This window comes from Protopterus annectens, chromosome 13.part0 (assembly GCF_019279795.1).
Source record: "Protopterus annectens isolate FY-2018-M chromosome 13.part0, PAN1.0, whole genome shotgun sequence".
Classification (NCBI taxonomy): Eukaryota; Metazoa; Chordata; order Ceratodontiformes; family Protopteridae; genus Protopterus; species Protopterus annectens.
The window spans coordinates 63,019,170-63,034,152 of record NC_056747.1 but is presented as its reverse complement, the minus strand read 5'-3'; the positions used below and the strand labels follow the sequence as shown (position 1 = coordinate 63,034,152).

Below are 14,983 nucleotides of genomic sequence, written 5' to 3'. Positions count from 1 at the left end.
TCAAATGTACAGTCCCTTTTTGGACCGACCCGACTCCCCTTCAGGAGTGTCCATGAGGTCCACCAGGAGTCTGTCCGAACTTGATGCGGTGCACCTGTTGGATCAGCTGTTGACGGCCAGAGGGATACCAAATGTTCCTAAGACTCATCCCCCTCTGGGACTTGGGTCTATCTCTTTCAGGACTCCGATGTATACTCCTCCTTTGGACCCATTGGTTCCAAAGCCCATTGCTCTGACGTCCTTCATGGAACCCCTTCCTTGGTGCCAACAGTGACTGTCACTGAGGCTTCGAGGCCACCCCTTTGGTTTTCGGTTCCAATGGAACCATCCCTTCCTCAGACTCATGGTTGGGGGACAGAGTATTCAGTCCAGGGCACGGTTCCAAGTGTTTTATTGGTTCCACTCTCGGATTCGGGGATAACGTCTGCCCTGATCCTTCTTGAGGCTCCATCCCTAGGAGTGGGTCTGACCCTGGTTCCAAGGTTGTCCTTCTCGGTCCTGTGCTCCCACTCCACTTTGGGTGGGCCTGCTTTTTGGGTGATGGAGAGGGCGCTTGCTTGAGGAAGCACTCCTCTGACGTTGGAACTTCACCCTTCTCCCTCTGAGCTACAACTACCACCAGCCACCTCCCACTGGGAGGAGAAACCTCAGGAAACCCCAGTTTGGGGTACCCATCCTTCCGAGTCTTCCTCAGATATTCCCCACTGAAGAACCTCCTCGGAAGAAGGTGTGCAAGAGGAAGCACATTGACTCTCCTGAAAGGTCTTTAACAGAAGACATGGACAATGATGATGGGGTTGGATGATGTCTCCTTCAGAGATATCCTGGAAATATTAAAACAGAGGTGTGGCTGGAAGCCCTCCAACTCTTCCTCGGAATCCGTGTTCCTGCAGGCTTTTCGCTCCCGGCCTTCTACCTCTTGGGTGACCCCACCTGCCGATGAGTTAATCCAGCTCATCGTGCAGCATGCTTGGCAGAACCCTATTCCGCGGAGACCTGATAAGATTCTTCCCCCCTGGAAGAGCATCCACACTGGTCCAGAGGTTTGCCTGTTGATTCTATGGTGGTGGCAGTGGCCACTAAAAAGGATCTAGTGGAAGAAAGTCCTGCTGTTCACCCGCCCAACTGGGAGTCCCGGGCTGTGGACAGGTTGGGGAAGCAAGTTTTTGCTTCAGCGACCTTTGCTGTCAGGTTCCTGAACTACTTGGCACATTTCATGAGGCTCCAAAGAGATTTGATTACCGAACTTTCTGGATCTCTCGCGGGTCAAGTTTCTGACAAGGCACAGGACAAGGTTGCCTCTCTACTTGCCACCCTTAAATCTATTTCCAAATTGTCCATGAGGCTGCTGTCCCACGCAACCGAAGGGGCGGTCAGAGCTATGAGTGCACGCATAGTCATGAGGCGTCATGCCTGGATGCATATCTGTGACCTCGTGGACTCCTTTAAGTCCTCCTTTTTGAATGCCCCAATTGAACCATCTTCCTTATTTGGTTTTAAAGTAAAGGACATGCTGGCCGGGTGTGAGCAAGATGGAAAGACTCTGCCATTGGCCTATGTTTTTCCAAGCCTCAACATTCTTTTTCCAGGAACCAGAGGAGTGGGAAAATCTGGCACAAGAAATCTCAGGGTCCTTTCCATAACGCAAGTGGCAAGGATTCCCCCAGAGCCAGAGTGGGTTCCTGTGGTGGAAGATGCCCCTTTAGGGGCAGAGGGCGTCCCCGAAACCAAGACTCCAGGGATTCCTTCTCTGGGTGGTCTTATCAACGCTCTTGAAGCATTGCCCAATTGCTTTCCTCTGGAAGCAGTTGGGGCTAGTTTTTCTCTGCACCAAACTGCCTGGCGCTGTATTGCAAATGATTGATGGGTGCAGAGAATAATCTCCAGAGGCTACTACATCCCTCTAACCTCCCATCCAAAACCTACAAAGAACCTTCCCAATGTTCCACCAAGCAAAGGGAAGAAGTAGCTTCATAGATAAGAAAGCTGTGTCAAAAAAGAGTCATCCAACCAGTCCCTGCAGACCAATGCGGATCTGGGTTTTACTCAAGATTTCTTTTTAGTGCCAAAAAAGACCGTTGACTGGAGACCCATTCTGGATCTCAGCTATTTAAACAAATCAGTTGTACAAACCAAGTTCTGCATGGTCACTATTCAATCCATTCTCCCATTTTTAAGGGAGAATGTGTGGATGTGCTCGATAGACCTCCTGGATGCGAATTACCACATCAAAATGGACAAATGCTCCAGGAGTCTCCTTCGCTTCTGGCTAGGAGCCAATCATTACCAGTTCCGAGCCCTGCCATTCGGTCTTTCGACAACCCCCAGAGTGTTCACAAAATGTCTAGCAGTGGTGACAGCTTATCTGAGACTTCAAGGATTCCAGGTGTTTCCATATTTAGATGATTGGCTCCTCTCCGCCCCCACCAAGTGTCTTCTGGCTATGGCCTTCCAATACACCCTTTCACTAGTGGAATCCCTAGGCATCACTGTACACTGGGAGAAATCCAACTTAGAACCTACTGAACAGCTGGAATTTATAGGGGCAGTTTTTGATACCCGATCCTGCCTGGTATCTCTGCCAGCTCACAGACTTCAGAGGTTAAGATCGCAAGTGTGTGTGATACTCTGTCAAAAAATGATATCAGAAGGGAAGTTCTCCAGGCTCTGGGGTCCATGGCTGCAGCCATTCCGATAGTTTCTCTGGCAAGGTTACACATGAGACTGTTGCAGTGGCTTCTATTGTCCCAGTGGTTTCCAAATCATCATCCCCTACACTCACAGGTGCTCATAACCAACTCTTGCAAGACAGATCTCCTCTGGTGGATGAGGCCAGATTCAGAACATTGGTTTTGCCACTTTGAGACCCCTCAACCCAATGCCACTGTGATCACGGATGCCTCCCTGATAGGGTGGGTGGGCCATTTTCAGGGAAAGACAGTCCAAGGCACGTGGTTGAGCTTAGAGTCCAACCTGCATATCAGTGTTCTGGAGTTAAGAGCGGTGCTATTAACGTTGCAGGCATTACATCTCCTTCTTCCCCCTGGAATGATTTCAATTCAGTCAGACAATTTGAAAGTAGTCTGGTACATCAACAAGCAAGGAGGAACCAAATCCTACCCCTTATGTCGAGAGGCCATGCGAATTTGGCACTGGGAGATAGCTTCCAACCGCTTTCTTATAGCAGCGCAGATCCCAGGGAGTTCCAACGTGATTGCAGACAGGTTGAGCAGATGCATTCTCCTTCCACACGAGTGGTCCCTCAACCCCAAACTGACGGCAGAAATTTTCAGCCAATGGGGCCAGCCCTGCTGTGACCTATTTGCCTCCCTTTCAAACAACAAATGCAGCAGCTATTTTGCCCTCTTTTCCCCAGAGGCAGAGTCCCCTAGAGATGCTCTGACTCATGATTGGCCCACAGGTCTCCTCTATGCTTACCCCCCAATTCCATTGATACCTCTGTTCTTAAAGAAAGCCACTTGGTTGAGATGCAAGGTGATCCTCATTGCCCCATTCTGGCTACATCAAGTGTGGTTCCCTTTCTTCCGGCCTCATCTGTTAAAGCCTCAATGAATCCTGGACACTCTTCCAGACTTAATTTCTCATCCCCAAGCGTTGACTCACCCGAATCTGTCCGCTCTCAAGCTGACGGCTTGGTTTCTCCACTTCCGTTAGTCGCCAGGCAGGAAGCCCTTTCCTCACCTGTTTGTGATATCATTCTGGCCTCCCATAAACCATCCACTAGAAAACTTTACAGAGATAAATGGAAAAGGTTTTCTCTTTGGTCTATAGAATGGATGCTAGATCCCTTCTCCGCCCGGTCTCTGTCATCCTTCAATACTTTTCTGAGTTCTTCGAAAATGGAGCATCAGCCTCTACTGTACATGTTAATTTAGCAGCAATTTCCAATTTTCATAACAGAGTACAGGGCATCCCAATTATGTCCATTCGTCTGTGCAAAACCTTTGTCAAAGTAGTGTCTCACAGCAGACCTCCAGTTAGACATCCCTTAGTGACGTGGAACCTTTCTCTAGTACTACAGTCTCTCTCAACCCCTTTTGACCCTGCTGCTAAATGTGATCTCAAATTTCTGTCATGGAAATCTCTCTTTTTGGTAGCTGTCACTTCATCTAGACGGATCCCAGAATTATAGGCCTTATGCGTCAAGGGACCGTACCTGATTTTTTCATAAAGACAGAGTATCTCTACATACTAATCCATCCCTTCTCCCCAAAGTGGTTTCTGATTTTTCTGTAAACCAATCCATCGAGCTCCCAGTGTTTTTCCCGAACTATTCCAATAAATGAGAATACTGCCTGCACTCCTTGGATGTGCATAGGCAACTGTGTCTTTACCTAGACAGGACTAAATCTATACACAAGACAGACCAGCTTTTTATTTCCTTCTCTGGCCCAAGGATTGGATAAGCTGTGTCAAAGGTCACTTTATTAAAATGGCTCAGAGATCGTATTTCCTTTTCATACTTGCGTACAAATGAGCCTAGACCACACAATATCAAAGCACATTCAACTAGAGCTATAGCAACCTCTGTAGCTTTTCACTCCAGAGCCTCTATGGACGACATTTGCGCACAGCCATTTGGGCTAAACCACACACTTTCATCAAACATTACAAGTTGGATATGGTCTCCAGGGGAAGAGCAGCCTTTGGCTCAATGGTGCTCAGGAATGTTTTTCCATAAGGGCCACCCAGGTTTCTCAGGTAGCTTGGGATTCTGTCCCATCAGTGATGAATGGAAAGAAGATTAACAACATCAGATAAAGAAGTTATGCCTTACCATAACGCTCCATCTATGTTGTTGATCTTCTTCCATTCATCACATCCCACCCTCTGTCCCCCACCAAAGGCTCCTGGTGGATCTCATGGGTCCTTGTGGTGTGTCAGGGTTTTTGCGCAGAAATGAGTGAAGAACAATGATTTATCCTCTGCTTTTACTAGTAAATCAACTAAATTATTATTACTAATCCATCTATTTAGTACTTTAGCTGATGGCAGTAATTTAACTTTCTTTTGTTCGCTTGTATCTTCTCTACTAGAAATGCAGTTAAAATCCCCTGCTAAAAATTAAACTACCCTTACAATAACTTTGTAGTAAGTTTAAGTGATCTTTAGCCACTTCATACCTACTCCAGGGATCCAGTAAGAATTAGCTAGTGTATTGATTTTTCCATTATATTTTATTATTACAAATGTATATATTCCTTTGGGATTATTAATGGTTTCCATAAACGTAGGCATCACAATAGATTTTCTCCTAGTTATAGCAGTTTCTCGCCTCTTTTTGTTAAAAGAAACAGATGATCCATTTCATAACCTAAGTTATTTAAACATTGCACATCTTTATCTATCAAGTGAGTCTCTTGCATGAATACAAGGTCTCTTCCATTTAATTTTAGATATCTTGTTAATGATTTCCTTTTAATCCATTTACATTAAGAGATACTAGAGTAAAACTATTCATAATGTTTATTTAAAAAAGATTTATTTTAAGATAGTATGACACTTTTATCCACCATATTAATTTAATTGTATATGACTCTAATGCATTCCTCCAACACTATCTTAACATTCCACATTTATTTTGGATTTCTTCCTTTCTACAAACTAAATTTCTAAAACTCATAAATAACAAAGATGAATCCACAGCTATAACTGCATATAAAACTCAGCCTGCAGTGGATACCAAATTTCCTAATTTGGCTATCTATGTACCAACACCTAACAATTCATCAAAAAACTAGCCAAAAGCTAGCGTGACTTACAAATAATATAATATTATATATAGATCTAAAATAATAAGCAACTATTAATTTAGTTATATATTTTGCCATTTAAACATACTCCCCATTACTCATGCAAGTTTAATAATACTCTCCTGTTAATCACAAATATTAAATAATCCAACAACTAGTATATCATATACACCTATTTATATAATAACTTACAGGTGACAGGTAATCTTATCATACTAAACTATGATACAAAAAGGAAATCAATGCACATAGATATGTATTGTGCTAAAAGAGGCACACATTTTATAGATCAAACAAAATCTCTGAATTCATTTTTAAAGTACAGGTATCTAGATCTCAAAATTGTGTAACACTCAACACCACAAATATCAAAATATTTAGCTTATTAAACTAATTCATAAAAATATATACATTACTGAGGTAGAAGAGAATGTCTTGCTCTTTCTGTGGAGTCAGTCTATATATTATTCAAATGTTACAGAGTGTTCCGTTCATATCCCATTCTTCCTTCCCGGATTCAAACATATTGAAAAATCTGATTTACTGTCTATCAAAATGGATGTTCTAATTCAACAATAAAAGGCTCAAATTTCAGCTTTGATTTATGAAATGAGTTATTTCAGGTAGTCATAGTGAATCTAATAACATACAACATGTAAAAAGCTTTAAAGTTCACATGATCAAACTTTAAAGTTCGGCTTTCAGATTATTTTCAAATATTTTTATATGATTTCTATATAAATTATATGAAATCTTGTACATTCACATTTCTGCCATATGCAGGTAATTGTAATACACATTTTTCTTAAAAGCAGTTTATTTAAATATATTTTTCTGTCTTATTTTCCCACTAGTATTCTGCCATATTTTATATATCTTGTATGTCTAAAATCTCCCATGAAAAAGCTATTTAATCATCATCTCTCTATTAAAGAGTATAGTATATGTTCATATTTCTTAACTTACTGATAGTGCTCCTTTATTATTCTTATGTAGTAGGTTTTGCATTTCTTGTACATATGCATATTATTTATAAGATGTTTACTTATTAATTCTAGTATTACAAGCAATCTTGACTATGTATAAAATAATTCTTGCTTGTTTAATTTCAATATGTGTTTTTAGCCATTGTGAACTGCTGCTGTAATCTAAGCTTCACATACTGACTTCAAAATGTGAAAATGACAACTCACAGCCCACAGCAGCTGCTGATTTCCTGTGTAAGTTTCTCATTCCTCTTAGTTCTGTTAAAATGTTCTAATTAGTAACAAACATCAAGCTTTACTTATTTCAATTAATATGTACAGTTAATATGTATAACACTATTGTATAAGCTATTAATGTGAAATGTAAGCAAATTATACATTATACCATCTCAGCGTAAAACATTACTTTAGCTTTTGCCTTACCAATTCTAAGAAAAGAAAAGATGTGTTATTTTGAGTAGATTTCTCACTATATTCTGTAAAAAAAAAAAAATAAAGAAAAAATTATTTTCTTTTTCTGCAGACATCAATGATGAGCTTTGACCTAGATTTTCTTCAAGATGGCTCAAGATGGGAAGAATACAGCATTCTGACAGAAATGGAACATTCCTTTGTTCTCAAACTTTCTCTAAGTGTCAGTTGTTTCAGAAATTACCTGTGGAAAGAATGTGTTACACAGGAACAAAGAGAACAAAATCACCAGCATTTAATTCTTCTAATTAGCATATTTCTTAGATCTGACATTCAATTAAGCCAGATCTGATGAAGTTCTGAAGTGGTCAGGATGAAAGTGCTTATCATTTGTTTTATTTTCTTCAATAAAGTCCAGAATTGGTTTTATTGAATTTGGCCTGAATAGGTGCATTTTTACTGTGGAGTGGCTCATCCTTTTGTTGCTGTTTGACATCTTCGTGTTTTGCGACAGTTTTTCCTTTTGTCTTTTTTCACAAATATTCAAATCTGGAGCCAGTGTTACTAGAAAACACACTACTCAGGATAAATTAATCTTTACATTAGTGGCATTCATTCACTTTGATGCTTTAAACTGTATTTTATAAGCCAGAATAATGGCAGTGAATATTAATTTTGTATTGTATAAACAGCTTAAGATATCTCAGTAACCATTCAAGCAAGACAAATGCTGCCTGCAGGATTTTATTCATACAGCTGTGAACTTTCATATAAGGCTATACAGTTCTGTCTGTGTTATTTAAATGTTGAGATATTTAGAGAAATATGAAAATTATTACAATACAAAATAAACAGTATACAAATAATATTCAATATCTCTTGCTCAAATATCAATGTGATTGTGTTTGCCTCTATGTATGCTTGATGATGAAATCTTCTGATACTTTGTATGTAGCATGATTTTGGAATTATTAATGCAAATATGAACAAGAAATGTTTGACACCTAGAGGCATCAGGAGAAGGTAACTACAGAAATGCTGGGAGGTACACTTGGCTGTTATTTATTTATTTATTTATTTATTGACATTTGTTAACCGGGTTTGTCCAACTGGGCTTGTGACGCATATTCAGTGGAGACCCGAGGAGAAAAGCTCCAGTAATACATTTTAAAACAAGTACAATTTTAAACAATATTGATATAATAGCAGTTATAGCAAAACGATTCACATATGTTGGGATACATGCATAAAGTTAAAGTTGCATTAAAAAGAAGCTAAGTAACAATTTTACATTGATATAGTTCAATAGGTCAATAATGAATATTTTTTGTTTGTATAAAATTGTGCAAATGCATAGTAGACACATTGGAGAGAGAGGTGTAATGAGGTACTAAGTATGGTCCTTTTGAGGGTACATAAAGGGAAGGAAGACTAGGTAGGGTTATGGCAAGGGCAGGTTCTGGAATTGAGAAAATAAGCTTTTAGTTCATTTTTAAAGTGTGAGGTGTGGGAGATTGAAAGTAAGTCAAGGGGAAGTTTGTTCCAAGCATGGGCAAGGGAGTGTTTGTAGAGTAGTTTGCCTGCTGACCTTTTTGGGTGGTAGATATCAAGTAATTGTTGGTTAGAAGTACGGAGGGTCCGGGATGGGATGTAGATCGAGACTAAGGAAGATAGAGATGGACAGAAGGAGGGTTTATAAAGAATAGAGTGTAGCATATGAAATTGATAAGATAGCAGAAACTGGGGAAGTTCAAGCCATTGAAGAGTGTTTAAAGAAATGCAGTGGTGTGAGTTGTTTGGGGAGTTAGTAATGAATCTGGCTATTTTATGGTAAGTCTGTTGCAGTTTGTTTAGAGTGGAGGCCTGGATATTGGTAAGAACTGGGGTGGCATATAAGAGGGAGGGGAGGAGGAGTGCTTGGCCCAGGGTAAGTCTAGATTCAGGGGTTAGGAATTTTTTGTTCCGATATAGCAGACCTAGTTTCTGGTTTGTTTTTTTTATACATTGGAGTATGTGTAGTTTGAACTTGAATTTGCCATCGATAATGACCCCTAGGAGTTTTGTGTGGGTGTCAGGTTGGATATTTGTATTGTTAGAAGATGTAATAAAAAAGGAGGTTTTGTGATGAGAAAGAGAACGGGGAAGGAAAAGTAGGAGTTTGGTCTTTTTGGGATTTAGGATCAATAGGTTGTGAGAGAGCCATTGTTCAGTGGATAGTAGGGCCTGTTGGGTCAGGGAGTGTATTTCAGGAATGTTATTTGAGATGGATATAAGTGTGGAGTCATCAGCATACTGAATAAGGGAGGATTCTTTGCATGAGGTGTAAAGATCATTGGTGAAGATGTTAAACCAAAGGGGTCCCAAGATGAAGCCTTGGGGAACACCAGTGGATATGGGAAGGAAAGGTGAGGAGGATGAGAGCCATTTGACAGATTGTTCCCTGCCAGATAGATAACTATTAAACCAGGCAAGTGCGGAGGGGGATAGGTGGAGATTTGCGAGTTTGGATAGTAGTAGAGGATGAAAGACAGTATTGAAGGCTTTGGAGAGATCTACGAAGAGACAGGAAATGAGTTTATTGTTGTCTAGGGCCTCTGCAATGATATGAGTGAAGGAGAGGAGGGCAGTGGTGGAGCTGTGGTGAGGACGAAATCCATGTTGGGTAGGGGTTAGCAAGTGGTGTGTGAGGAGGTGATTGAGAAGCTGTGAGTGAATACATTTTTCTAATATCTTGGAGAGGGGGGACAGAATGGCAATGGGTCGGTAGTTTGTGGGGTCAGTGGAGTTTCCACCTTTATGAAGAGGGATAGTGAAGAAAAATTTCCAAAGGGTGGGGACAGTTGATTCCAGAATAGATCAATTAATTAGTATAGATACAGGATAGGCAATTGAGTCAGCAGCAAGTTTGAGGAATGTAGGAGATAGATTGTCAGTGGAAGGAGAGCAAGGTTTTAGCTTGAGTAGTAGAGATTTGATGTAAGTAATGGGGACTGGCACAAAAGAAAACAAAGTTGTGTTAGTGGGACTTGGAGAGGTGGGTGTCGAAGTAGAGTTTGGCTTAGAGGTTACCAGATTTTGGATGGAAGAGACAAAGTGTTTATTCAGGAGGGTAGCGGTTTCCTAAGAGGAAGAGTTAGGGTGTGGGGAGGGATTAGAGGGCTTTCCAGGATAGAGGATGTTGTTGAGAGTTGACCAACATTTTTGAGGATTGGATTTGTTGTTAAGCCGAGCAGAGCTATAGTATAACTTTTTGTCATTAGTTGTATGTTTTTTTGCAAGGTTCCTCAGTTGCCTGTATTTTTGAAGAAAAGGTGGTTGTTTAGTTTTAGTCCAGGTTTTCCAAGCATGATCTCTTTGTTTCATAAGGGACCTAGTCTCTTTGGAGAGCCAGGGAGCATGGTTTGATTTTACTCTGATCTTCCTAGAGGGAGCTAAGGAGTTTAGAGTATTCATGAAGATGCTATTGAAAGTGCTTACAGCATCGTTTAGGGGGAGGTGTTTTAGAATGGACCAATCTATGTTGTGGAGAATGGAGTTAAATTGGGATGAATTGAAAGTCGATAGTTTTCGACAGTCTTTGATAAGGTGGGGTTTAGGAATATGGGAGCAGTGTCTTAAGATGGTGGTAGGGAGATGATCACTGAGGGAGTCAGGTGAGGTGGTGGGATTGTGGTATTGGTGGGAGGAATTGGTAAGGATCCAGAATATGATGGAGCTGGAAGAGGAATTTTTATGGAAGCGAATGAGAGATGTTATAAGTTGGTGGAAGCTGTGTAGGTGGATACTGAATTGGGGGGAGTCAGTTGTGAGTTTGGACCAATCAATGTTGACATCACCAATGATAATCGTCTCATATGGTATGTTGTGGGAGAACCAGGATAGGATGTTTTCAAGAATGGGCAGATTGTTACCAGGAGGAAGGTAGATAGAGGCAATTGCAAGTTTTTTGTGGGGATTCAGATGGCAGTTAAGGATGATTATTTCAGCTGGGAGGAAGTCAGGAATTGGGGAAGGGTATAGTGAGAGGTTAAGAATGTTTGAGTAGAGGATGGCTACACAACCACCTTTCTTTACAGTTCTATCAGATCAGAAGATATTATAACCTGGTGGGAGTATTTCACTATTTGAGATGTGTGGCTTGAGCCAGGTTTCAGATAGGGAGAGGATGTGAGGGGTATTGAGAGCTATCCATGAGTGCAGCTCAGTGACTTTATTTGCTAGACTCTGAATATTCAATGAGTAAATAGTTAAGTATTTGGATGGAGATGATTGTTGTGACTGAGGTTGGTGACTGTTAAAGGAGTAAGATGGGGGCAGTGTAGAGGTAGTTTAGGGGAGAGAAGAGGGGCCAGGGTTGGGATGGATATCTCCAGAACAAAGTAGGTTTTTAGTGAGGAGAGAGTGTGTAGTAGATGCTAGATGGAGTTTGCAGTAATGAGTTAACAGTAGGATACCTTGCCAAGGAAGGGTACACATCCATGATCTGTGCAGTCCCACAGCAGGCATTATTATTAATATGTTGCCTTGTGAGCTTTAATTCCAGTTGTAATGCAGTTATGCAGGTGCATGTATTTATGCTGTGCAAAAGCAGTCTACAGGTTGCTAACCCCGCCTACCTAAGGCAGGCCTTGAACATGCTAATCACACTCCTGCACTTCATAAAAGACCTATGCTGTATTGCCAACATCTATAGCACTTTTTTCAGGGGGAGGGAGGTAAGGACTCTTTTATACATATATTACTGCAGTATGGTGGAGCACAGGTGGACAGTAAATGTTTAAAGGAGAATGTACTATTGCTTATGTGTATGCACTTTGATTACTTGACTGTAGCTGAAGTTAGATTGAATTCCTCCTACAAAGTGCATATTGAGAGTGCTAACATACATGTAGGCCTGAAATACGTATATCTGTGAACCTGCCTAAGTCATTTCATAGCAGAAATGTACCTCTTTCTCCTACTTAAGGAGGTATCTGTAGTATCATTGATGTACATCGGCCCTAGACTAAGTTCTGTCTTGATAACTCAGCTGCTACACCCATCTGTATGTATATGTATAGTGTCATATTAGCCATTTATGGTTAAAACTTTATGCTGTGCCAATGGCACTCATAAAATTATTGCCAACCAAAACTAATATTAACAGGTGAATCAGCGGTGTCAGGTTCCAAAAGATAAAACTAGAGCTGAATGAAAAAATTCATGTTTATTATAACGTCAGGTTTAGCGCTTTCATCTACTCATAGTAGACTTCCTCAGAACACCATATTTAGAAGCAACAGACTTTAAATAGGAACAGTCTTCCAATCATGTTACTGCATTGATTAAACTCATTAATATTCATCAATTTACTTCTAGCTACTGCAACCTAACAGTGCAAATACGTGTAATTGGTAATTTAAAAATATATATCACTATAATTATAAAACACTATAAGCTAATACACTCAATACATATATGTTAACAAGTTAAAAAATGTAAAATTTATACAATATGTGATACAATATATTACAATGGGAAACAATGATATAATGAATAATGATAAGCTAATACTATCACCTATAATAGTGTTGTTAAAAATACATCTATACATACCCCTTTCCTGCTCTTAATAGGGGTTTAGTAGAAATACTGTTGTTTAATCCTGGGGGTTAGCTGCATTCAGTAATATTTGCATTTCACTTCTCTCTCCCCAGGTTTAGCTTTCATATCTCCTCCTTTAGGGTCAGTCTTGACACATTCTAATATAGCAAATTTAAAAGCATTACAAATCTCACTATCTTTTAGATTTCTGTATAGGGCATTATTTGTATCTTTTTTTCTTATACAGTAAAGGTGGTCATATATACGATTCCTTAATCTCCCCTCTGTTTTTCCTGCATAAAAACTTGGACAGTTGGTACAAGTAGCTAAATAGACCACATATTGCATCTGACAATTACCCTTTTTAAACCTAATAACTGTTTTATTAATGTTATCCAAAATACAGGTATTTTCTTCACTTATAACATAGCACTGTTTACAGTGTCCACATTTACTTGTACCTTCTGTCCTATAATTCATTATTTCCTTATGTTTATCACTGTTTTGAATTTTGGTTTTCAAATTCAATCCAGTTTTATAAACAAAATGGAGTTCGTCTCCAAGTTTGTTGTGCACCCCTTCATCACATCGCAAAATATTCCACTTCTTATATATAATGTTTTTAACTTCCTTAACATAAGGATTAAACTGTAAAATACAGGCTCTGTTGAATTTTATATTATTATCCATATCTTTTGTATGAATAGACCCATTAGTAGTGTGCATATCTACACCCAACAGGTTGGTTTATACTTTTTCCCCCACTCTCCTTTAACATACCCTGTAACATCACTAATGAGTTCATTAGGGTACCCCCCCCTCTCTGAACATATTTCCTGTATTATCAATCTCTATTACCATCTCGGAATAATCTGATGTCATCCGGGCAGCTCTAATACACTGTCCCTTGATTATACTTTTCTTCTGTTTCCTTGGGAGATTACTAGAAAATTCTAGGTATGTGTTGCTGAAGTTCTCCTTTCTATGTATTTTAGATTTAAAACCCCCCTCATTGGAATAAATGTAAGTATCAAGGTATGGGATACCAGTACTACTGTAACTGTACGTGAATTTTAAGTATGTACTAGAATTATTAAGATGTTCCAAAAATTTTACAATTTCATCCAAAGTACCTGTCCACAAAATAAATATATTATCCAAAAATCTGATGTAACAACTAATGAGCTGGTACCATTGGCTCTTGAAAATATGTTCTTCTTCCCAATCTAATAAGACAAGGTTCACAACTCATAAAATTATGGTACTCAGCTCTGGAGTATTGTAGCAAGACATTGCTTAACACTGGTAACTGCATGCAGGCTTGATATGGCATTTGTTCAATGGCCCTTTTTGGGAGGGGGGCCACAATACAACAGCTAAACAAGTACTGTCCATGGGTATGCAGTGTGTGTGCTACAGCCCACAGAGATACATAACTGACATCTACTTGTGGTACACCGGGAACCCGCCGAGTGTATTGGAGGTATATAACAGCTACTGATGTACTTTTCCTTTTCATTTATATAGCAAAATGCCAAGAAAAGGATAGCAAAGGCAATGCAGAGCCTGTCATGCTACATTCCCTCCATCTGAAAGGTTGATGCATGATCGGCCATAAGAAATCTGACTGGTCCTTTCACTACTGTGCCTAATGGGGTATGGTAAATTATATGAATGCTTTTGGTGGCCTGGGCCAAATTTATGAGTAAGTTAGATACCAGATCACTGATATGATCAGTGCTTCAAAAGCTCATGCTGCCCAGTTGGCAAAGGAGCCGAGAGCAAGGAGGTGCGCATCAAGTGCACTTTTACATCCATCCATAGAATTTGATAAGGTTACGTGAGTTGTACTTAAAAGCATACTCTTTTCTTGTTTCATATACTAAAAGCTCTTCTATAGTGCCTTATTAATGGTTCTTGCAGATTTCTACACTGATTGATAGTTATAATACAAACTATTCTGTAGTGTCTTATTAATGCCTCATGCATACTCCTTCAGTGATTACTTCTTATCCTACAAACTGTTTTATAACGTCTTACTAATGGCTCATGCTTACTCCTTCAGTGATTATTTCTTATCCTAGAAACTGTTCTATAATGTCTTACTAATGGCTCATGCGTACTCCTTCAGTGATTATTTCTTATCCTAGAAACTGTTCTATAATGTCTTACTAATGGCTCATGCGTACTCCTTCAGTGATTATTTCTTATCCTACAAACTGTTCTGTA

General features: G+C 39.7%; 1 long non-coding RNA gene across 1 annotated transcript in view; it reads left to right on the top strand.

Annotated features, from left to right (window-relative positions):
- LOC122817585 overlaps positions 1-7,815 on the top strand; it is a 103,187-nt gene extending 95,372 nt beyond the window's left edge. Inside the window, exons 2-3 of the long non-coding RNA XR_006367300.1 lie at positions 6,900-6,994; positions 7,284-7,815. This is a non-coding gene — a long non-coding RNA (uncharacterized LOC122817585). The remainder of the gene's footprint in view (positions 1-6,899; positions 6,995-7,283) is intronic.
- The last annotated feature ends 7,168 nt before the right edge of the window (positions 7,816-14,983 follow it).